Below are 9,403 nucleotides of genomic sequence, written 5' to 3'. Positions count from 1 at the left end.
CAGTGAGATGGTGCTTTCTTTGGAAATGGTGAAGTTTAGCGTTTCGCCCTTGATACGAGTTGGGCTGTCACAGAATTGTGTTAGCTCGTGATCCAAAAGGAATGATTTTAGACAATTCACTGCTTGATTGTTTGGATTAGACCAGTAAAGGTTGAAGTCTCTAAGGGAGATTTGGGACACTAAAGGATCATCATTGAATGAGATGATATCCATTAAAAGCTCAATGAAGGACAGATTGTCTCCTGGGGGGTGGTAGAATGTGTCTAATTTGCATACAAGCTAGTTTTTGCTTGAATGTTGATGCACAAATATTCACTGGAGGGCGGAGTGGTGATATCAGATAGCGAGACCGAGAGTGTATTTCAGTGTATACAGACTATTCCTCCCCCGTTTCATCAATCTGTCCAATCGGATTATGTAGTGGCTTGGTGGGACTAGGAGGTCACGGATTGAGGCCATTTAGCCAGGTTAATGATATCCAGCTCGTTAGCTAGTTTGAGATCAAAGATGTCGGGACGTGTTTACCAGCTGATCTGCAGTTGAGTAGAACGCATTTCAATTGCTTAGAAGAGTGGGAGGTAGGAGTATGAAGGATATTAACTCGCTTGAGGTTCTCACTATTTGTACCACTGAGGTTGTGGGAGGGTTCTCTGTATGGGTTAGCATGAATGGCTCGGATGTGACCTGGTAGGGTCTTATAAATGTGTAGTGGGTGGGAGTAAAAGAGGAGTAGATCATGAATATGCTGGTCAAAAGATCAGTCTTAAGTCTATTGGAGCGGGAGGATGCATTGGGGAGGGTTAGGGATTTCGAGGTATGGAGAGTGGTGTGCGGGTCACAGCCAAGAACTGAATCTGTAAGGGCAATGGGTTGGGTCAATAGGGTACTAAAAGTTCTGAGCAGGGGGAGATGTTTGATAGTGATAGCTTTCAATTTGTGGGAGTTCAACCTGTAGAAGGCGCAGGTGGATAGAGATCTCATCAAGGCGAGCGGCCCAGTCCCATTGTTGGTTGAGGGTTGTGCTTTGCGTTCCAGCGAGGAGGAGTGGCCTTAAGGGCTAGCTGAAAGGTCAGAAGCGGCATTTGTCCGGTCAGAGGGAGGGAGTAATTGAGGGCTTGTAGAGTCCCAAGTAGCATGGAGAGAGGTGCCGGAGATGGGGTGAAGGTGCATCTGTGAGGTGGGTGGGGGTAGACGAAGATAAGTTGGACGTGTTAGGTGGGATAAATTCTGTGGAGGGCGATGGCCAGGAATCATACTGGACAGGTGGTGAGTTAGGGTAGGTCATGCTCAGGAGTTTCCCTGGGTAGACAAAAAGCAGAGGAGCAGTAGGTTGCCCTGGTAGGGGACCCATAGTGTAACTGCATCGAGAACGTGGGGTTATGTGTCGCAGTAGGGCCACTAGCCACTTGATTCCATGGACATGTAGACAGTGAGGGTTCTGGTGATACTAAGTCAGGGGACTTGGTGGAATAGAGACCATTTGAGGAGTGAGGAGAGTTATTTGAGCTTGGAGTTACCCCGGACGTGAGGTGGGGTGAGAGGATGACATCTTGGGGAATAGGGTGGTTTAAGAGGGGGTGAGAGGAATTAAAAAACACTGCTTTCTTGAGAGCAGGGAAGATATTATCCATCTTAGCTAAATTGTCATTCGAGGCTTAAATTAGGATAATAACGTTGTTGTAATGGTAGTGTTCGCATTGTAAAAGGTTGTGGGCGACGCTGATAGTTTGAGGCCATACAGAGTTTTTCCTGGAATCAGTTATATGGAGCATGGAACAGAAGACGTCCCTTCAATGTGCCCGTTTTCTGGAGTAGAAGATGAGGTTGTTGGTTAGTTTACCCTTGTTGGCCAAGAAGTAATAGTCTGAGAAAAGTGTTTCAGGTCTGGTTTTGAGTTTACGATGTTAGTGCTTTTTGGCTGCATTTTTAGAAAGATTCGGGGGTAGTTAATAGAGAAGGCGTGAAGACCGGTGGGGGTCAAGCCTTGTATCCATTTTTTTTCTCTTTTCTTTTTTCATTCTTTCTCTTTCCCTTTTTCTCTTCCTTTTTTTCTCTTCCTTCCCTTCCTCTTTCTTCTCTTTTTATTTTTTCTTTATTCCTTCCTTTTATTTTCCCTTCTTTTTGTCCCCTTTTAGAGAGTCTCCTATTCTTCTTCCAATAATCTTCCTTCTTCACACTTCGCCTTCTCTTTCATCATTCTTACCCAATTACTCTTCCTTCTTTAATAATAGAGGTGATCTCTAATTTCATGATTTCAGATTGAGTTTTACTAACTGTAATTTATTTCAATAGGTCTTTCTGCAAGTAAGACAGGGCAGTCCAAGTTGGCAAACACATTAGTACAACAATAGCAGGGCTGTGATCATGGGGTGGTCCTCTTTTAGTTTCAGTTATCAACTGAAAGAGAGAGAAGGAGGGATAGAGAGGGGCGCCATCTTCTGAGGATGAGCCCCGACCAAAAGTAGAAGTAAAACGGAGGTTTAATGAGTATCTTTTCTGTCAGTGCAAAATTCGTTTCTGCATTGGTGTATAAATGTGATTTATATGCAACTGGCCCTGTGTCACCTTCATTGAATGTAACATATGTATACCCAGATGACGCCCACAATTATACAGATCACATGGTTTGTTGTATTTACACATGTGTTTTGCAGCCAGCATGTCAGCTTGTGCTGAACGTAAAATCTGTGTGTGTTCAGTTGTCCAGTGTGTGCTTGAAAAGTCTGGATAAATTAACCTGTTCTGCATAATCTGGAATGTAAGCTCTGTCAAAATTTAGGAATACCAATATGGATTGACATTTCTTCAATGTGTTCGGTGGCTGTAGGAGAGCACACTTCTCTAGGAAGTGTGTTGCAAGGCTTTTGCCTTCATTTGACAGCTCATTCTCAAGAATAGGACAATAAAGTGGGCTATTTTTTTTTAAAATTAAATTTGTAGCCCATGTGAGCAAATCCCAGAACTATGCCATCTACTCCTGTCAAATGTGCAGAAAGGTCATCATCCATCAAATATATGTCATCAACATAGGACAATGCCTGGTCGTCAAATTCTAATAGAAGTTCTATAACCGGTGCTGAGAACAGCCCAGGGCTATTCTTATACTCTTGGGTTAATCAACAGAACTATTTTAGAGACCCGAGACCGCTGAATGCTGTCAAATACCTTCCTTCGGGTGCTATATTTTTCCCAAAAAATCAATTTGAGATGTCCAATGTGGTTTTGTATTTTTTCACATACTATGTTGTTCATTAATGCCACGCTATGCATGTTTTCTACAGTGAATGTACATGAGGCTGTGTTCAAGTATCTATAATCTAACACTAAATGACATGAATGGTCAGGTTTTATTACTGGAAACAAAGGATTATTCATAGGGGAGGTGCAACTTTCTATTACACTTTGGTATTCAAGTTATGCAAGTATCTCCAACTTGTTTTTAGCCTCATGTTTAATAGGGTATTGTCTTTGGGGTTGTGGGCTGACCTCACAGGTATTACATGATAAGGGGAATCATCATCCCACCCCACTTGGTTCTGGTAAAACACAGGAGCTAGAGCTAAATCCCACTCCTTGGAATATGAATGTTTTACTGAGACTGGAACGAGGTTGGAGAAGGTAGGTAAAATTACCATTTCTCCATCTGGACGATTCATCACAAATTCAAGTGGCCAATTCTTTTCAGACAAGAGAATAACATAGCCGAATGACAAGTTTTTACCAAAGAGCACGTTAATATATCTCAGTACGTCCCCTTCCAATTGGAGTTCCATTTCATATAAACAATGGGGGATGCTCAACCTTGTATCCGGTGTTTCCACCTGGATATAGTCACAACGCTACTGCCCTCCAGACAATCCATCAGGTTCCGGCGACATATTGTGACTTTTCCTGCGCTGTACCGCATGGTCAAAGCCCAATCCCTGCTCAGAAGCAGTGTCCTCAATATCTGTGACATGCTTTACTTTAATGCCAGCAACCATCTTCGTTTTAAATTGAGGCTTTGACTGTGTAGGCTTTTCTTCCTTTTGTATTATGTAGTCAGATGAGCGTTGAGTCCTTCAGCATTAGGTACTACTCTGATCTGCGCTCTGACCGCCCACCTCTCTCCAAGTGTTTTTAGGCTGAATACTCAAAGGAATGAGATGAACGTGTATAAGTATCTTGAGACCTGTCAAATGTTTTTTTATTATCACGGTTATACAGATTATAGATCTTTTTAGTGGCCTCCTGTTGGGAAGATCCACCCTGTGACTTAGTCTTTTCTTTATTTTTTTTATTATCACACTTCTTTCAAGATTCGGGCGCTTGCTCAGAGTTATCATTTTCAGAATAACTCCTATTCTGTGGTTTACTAGGTCTGGCTCCCAAATTATCTCTGCCAGGCCTCGAAAAATGTACTCCCTATGGTGATTCAGATTTTATCAGGCTGAGCTATTTTTAGTACCTACTCGTCCGTTCTGGCGAGTGAACTTAAGCTAGAAGGAGGAGGTGTTCTGTTCATACAGAAAGTGAATGAGCAATAAAGATGCTTTAAATCTTGTTTTTTGCTGGACACGTTGCTCTCTGTTCAAGGACAGAGGTCAAATATCACTGTCTCTTGACTAATTGTTGCTGATCTTAGCCTGGAAAATGGTGTTTACTTTTCTTTCTCTTATCACAGTTAGATGTTTTTGTCAAGTGAGCTGTCTGACAATCACTGTGAAACAAGGTTGTAAAATGTCAGGTTTTTTCTAACGCAACATTTAAACAGCTTGTAAATGAATAGTACAAGTATTTCAAAATATATCAGGAATTACGAAATAACTTTTTTTGTAATTCAGAAGTATCAAATATGAGCAAAACAAATCAGAACACCTTACTTGGTGATATGCAATGACAAAAATTGGATTTCCAAACAATGCACATGATATAGTTTTATCAGTAAAACCACGTCAGTGTTAATGTGGACATTTCAATGGAAAACATGCTGATACAAGTAAGTGGGCTACCTTTACGTACTGCAGGTATGTTTTACTAAAAGTGAGTTTTTAAACATGGTTTAAACATGGTCCTGATGACAATGCGGTTAATGAACTAAGAGGCAAGTAAGCAGTCCTAGATGTGGCCAGATTTGTATTATATATGGAGCAAAAGTTTAGTCTATTAAATCAAACGAAAGGGTTTTTTGTACTTGCATATTTGAAAGTGCTCATATATGTGATGAAGAAAATAGCAGGTTCGTGAACTAAATATTTGCCAAGGATCACATAACTTGAACCAGTTTATTGGTCAAGAACATTATAATTAGGTTGAGTAGAGTATTTAGCTCACTAGACCTGCAGGTCTAGGAACATTTTTCATGATTTGTATAGGCTTGTCGTAGGTCTCTTCAATAATTTTCAGTCATTTGTGTTCCTGTTCCCCCAGAGCCAAATAAGTAAGTAGCTGGTGTATACCCAGTGCTGCTGCTTTACTTTAATGTTACTTAACATAATAGCGGATACTGTGGAAAAGCTACCCATCAGTTCATCTCGAAATCCAGTGCAGGTGCTGCCCCGTACTCATTTTGTATCTGTTTAAGCACCTCTGGTAAAACAGTCAATGATGGTGTACCATGAGGTCTGGTATATACCACAACAAAAACTGTACCCCATGTGGTGCAGTCCTCTACTTGGGAAGCCATCCCCACTGGCAAGCAAATTGTAAGAATTCTCTGTTTTTCCTCAGGGCCCGTATGGGGAATCACTGCTTCAAGCCGACTCATTTTTGGAGCAATCTAGAACGGAATTTCCTCCTGCCTGATGGGAACATTACCCACGACTGCATTGATTGTTTGTGGGCTTATTGTGGCTGTGCAGCTCGAGCAGCCCTTACAGGATTTACTGTTACTGTTCGCATAACGAATTGTGTCAGGCTTCTATATATTCTGACTAGACTGTTATTTAACTTCGTAATTGTGGTACTGTCATATTAGCTATGTTTGGATGTGGTGTGTAGCTGGCTAAGGCTGGCCATGTTGCTCCCTCATTACTAAATGGACCTAGTCTAACGTCTTCCGTAGAGTGTGGCAGGGGGCCTTCAAATCAATTTTGATGTACATGGTTAGTTAGTGGAATTTCGAAAGCTCCGTAAGCTATACAGTTAATTGGAACATCAGTTGCAGTGTAAGCGCGAAACTGCCTTAATCGGTCGTTTGCTGCTGGGAATGTAACTCATGAATAGAATACCTCTGTCCTAAATGCTTCATCAGCCTCAACCACGCCTGTGAGTGTGGGATCATGCTGCAGTTTCTGAGTAACTGCATGTCTGCAGTTTTCAAGTATGTTTAGTGCTGCTGGGTCAGCCATAAGAATATGTCGAATTCAGAGAGGGTGCCACTATGGGGAGTTCCTTTGAAAGGTTCAAGCTTGAACCACCAAAAGCCAATACATAGATTTAACCTTACTCAGCTGAGGATAATTTGTAGCTACCACCAAGGGCATCTCCTGTATGTTCGCGAGTAGGGGTATTTGGGAATACAAAACAAAACAACTCAGGCTATCCATTAAATAAGAACCCAAGCTAGAACGTTGACAGTGCCATGTCGTATGGTTTATACCTCCCTGGTAAAACTGTACATTTGTTCGACAACATCAACATAAGGATTGTGCCAGAATGGTTCTGTGCACACTTTCAGGATATGTAGGCCTATATTACTGCTAGCTCGCAGTGCACCATCTGCACCCCAAACCTAATCAGTTAACAGATGGATTATGCAACCTCATAACATGACAACCCTGACTCCCCAAGGAAATCATGTTAACAGATCTAGAACCCTTTCGTTTGGTCACTCATGCATACCCAAAGAAATACAAAGGAAATATTCATCAAAGCATTTTAATATTTATTGAAGCATTGTGATTCTTGTATAAAATATGCGCACTACGAGAATCTCTAGAATGAAACAGAACAGCACAATTAGCATTATGAGAATAGTGAAAAAGATTAACAATTCCACCATTGTCCAATAACAGTGAAAATATGCTGGCATATACATACTGTGTTATAGTGTACTGCTACCTAGTGCTTCCTAACCTAGTTTGCCTAGGGTCGGTGATCTGCCAGATAACTATCCAGGTGGTCTAACTCCTTATTACATGTGAGTGTCAGCAAGCTGACTGTCTTGATGTAGCATCCCTCACATGAGGTGACTGGAATCAACAGAGCTGGAATTCCGGCATTGACCGTTCTCTCAGTGCCAGCAAAATGCTCCTCTGAATAAACAAAGGATTGAGGTGATATATATATAATAAAAACCTCTGTGTTACCATGCGAATTCCCAGTAAGGCTGCACTTGTTTATTCTATTGTGATAGCTCTATCGCTGAGCGGCCAAAACAAATAATGACATCTTGCGTGCTGAACTTAGCCCTTGTACAGATTGTTAAAGGTGTTTTGATATATTGCCTACGAAGTAGTGTTATGAGCAAATTAGGTTTGAGGAATGTTATCCTGTGTGTGTACACAAATGAATAGGGAATGAAAAGGGAATAACAGAAACCACCAAGCAATGAAACCAGATCACACAATTCAATACCAACAAAAAATCGAAGCGCCCAAACAAATCTTTTAAGAAAATTGGATTAGAACCCACCAGGTACAAATGGTCATAAAAAAACTAAGGTCCAATGGCGCCCCTGGCCCAAATGGTTTTGCCAAATGGGCTCTTTAAACATGATCAATTATTCTGGGCAGAATTGTTTACCCCACTGTTTAATCACACTTTCCAAACAGAAAGTATACCATCATCATGGAGAGGGAGTGTCTTGCATCCAGTTTTTAAAGCCCTAATTGACGTAGAGGCCAAAATATATGCGTCAAACCTCCTGTCAGCATTGGAAGAATGGGTCACCACGAGCAAGATTCTCCCTGTCACACAGACTGGTTTCAGGCCAGGAACAAATACGATGTGTAATCTGTTAGCCTTGAACCTTCTTGTCGAAAAAGCTAAGGGCAAATCAACTAAATTGTACAACTGTTTTGTCGATTTAAAAGCAGCCTTTGACATGGTATCTAGGGAACTCCTGTGGCAAAAGATGGCAGACTGGGGTGTTCCACCATTGTTACTGCGGGTCATCATCAACTTGTACACATCTACCTGGGTAAAGGTAAAATCAGGAAATGGTGAAAGAACAACTGCAAGGATCCCAACGCACATTGGCCTAAAGCAGCGATGCGTACTGGCCCCTACTCGTTTTAACATCTTTACAGCAGACCTGGATAAGAGGCTATCAGAAGTTCAAAGTGATCCTCCAAAGATAGCACACTGCAAAATAAGAAGTATGCAGTACGCAGACGACATTGTCTTATGCAGCCAAACCGCAATGGGCCTTCAGCGCTCCATCACAACGCTGCTCGAATATACTGGGGAGCACGGTCTGTTCCTTAATTACAAAAAAACAAAGGTCATCTGTTTTTCATCAAATATAGGGCAAAACAAAAAATTTAAATGGCATGCAGCAGGAAACATCATAGAGCAGAGTGTTGCATATAAGTACCTAGGAGTAGTGGTAGACTCAAGGTTTACATTAAAAGACCATCTAATAAATAGAAAAGCCCAGGAAAACAAATTACGCTTTGCTCTAAATCTACTAAAAACAAAACTGAAGTGCCCATCCAACTCATTTCTATTAAAAGTCATTGCTGCTAAGTTTCTTCCAACCCTTACGTACGGCTCCGAATTATTCAGAGGACAAGATGCAAACTTCCTGAATCTTCAACAATCGGGCTATTTAAATACATCTTTAAGATCCCGCAGTTTGTATCTCAAGCACAAGTACGACTGGAATTAGGGCTATCAAATCAGCACCCAGTAAGACAAGCAGCAATAATAAAAATGTGTTGGAAATTAAAAGCAGCACAAGAGGATTCATTGATGGGGCACTGTTGGACCGAAATAAAGAATCAGACAATGGGAAAAAAGGCTGGAACACAGTATTAGAAGAAGCATTAGTAACTCTTAATATGCAAGACGCCTGGAACACCAACTATAGCTTTGCAGCTTTAAAAAAAATAGCTAATAATGTGGCAAAACAAAAAGTCTGGATCATAGATAAAGCCGCCCTAGCAACGAAAAAACACGGTTGGATGGTCTTATCCTCATATGAGAGTCGATCCCCTCAACCATACCTAGTCCAACATATAACAACAGCAACTCAGCAATTGCTACTTCGAATTCGGTTGGGGGCTTTTATCTCAAAAGATCAGGTTCTAGCATGGAAACAAACTTGGCCAACAACACTCTGCAGCCAAGCGGAAAAAACTCGGATTCATTTACTGTGCATTTCTCCAACTGTGAATAACTTGAGATGTTATTATTTATTACAACCATTTTGTACATATCAAATTAGATCATGTCGGCCAGCAGTAATGTTAGCACTGAA

Source organism: Triturus cristatus, chromosome 9, assembly GCF_964204655.1.
Source record: "Triturus cristatus chromosome 9, aTriCri1.1, whole genome shotgun sequence".
NCBI classification, from domain to species: Eukaryota; Metazoa; Chordata; class Amphibia; order Caudata; family Salamandridae; genus Triturus; species Triturus cristatus.
Note: the sequence above shows the minus strand (reverse complement) of the source record.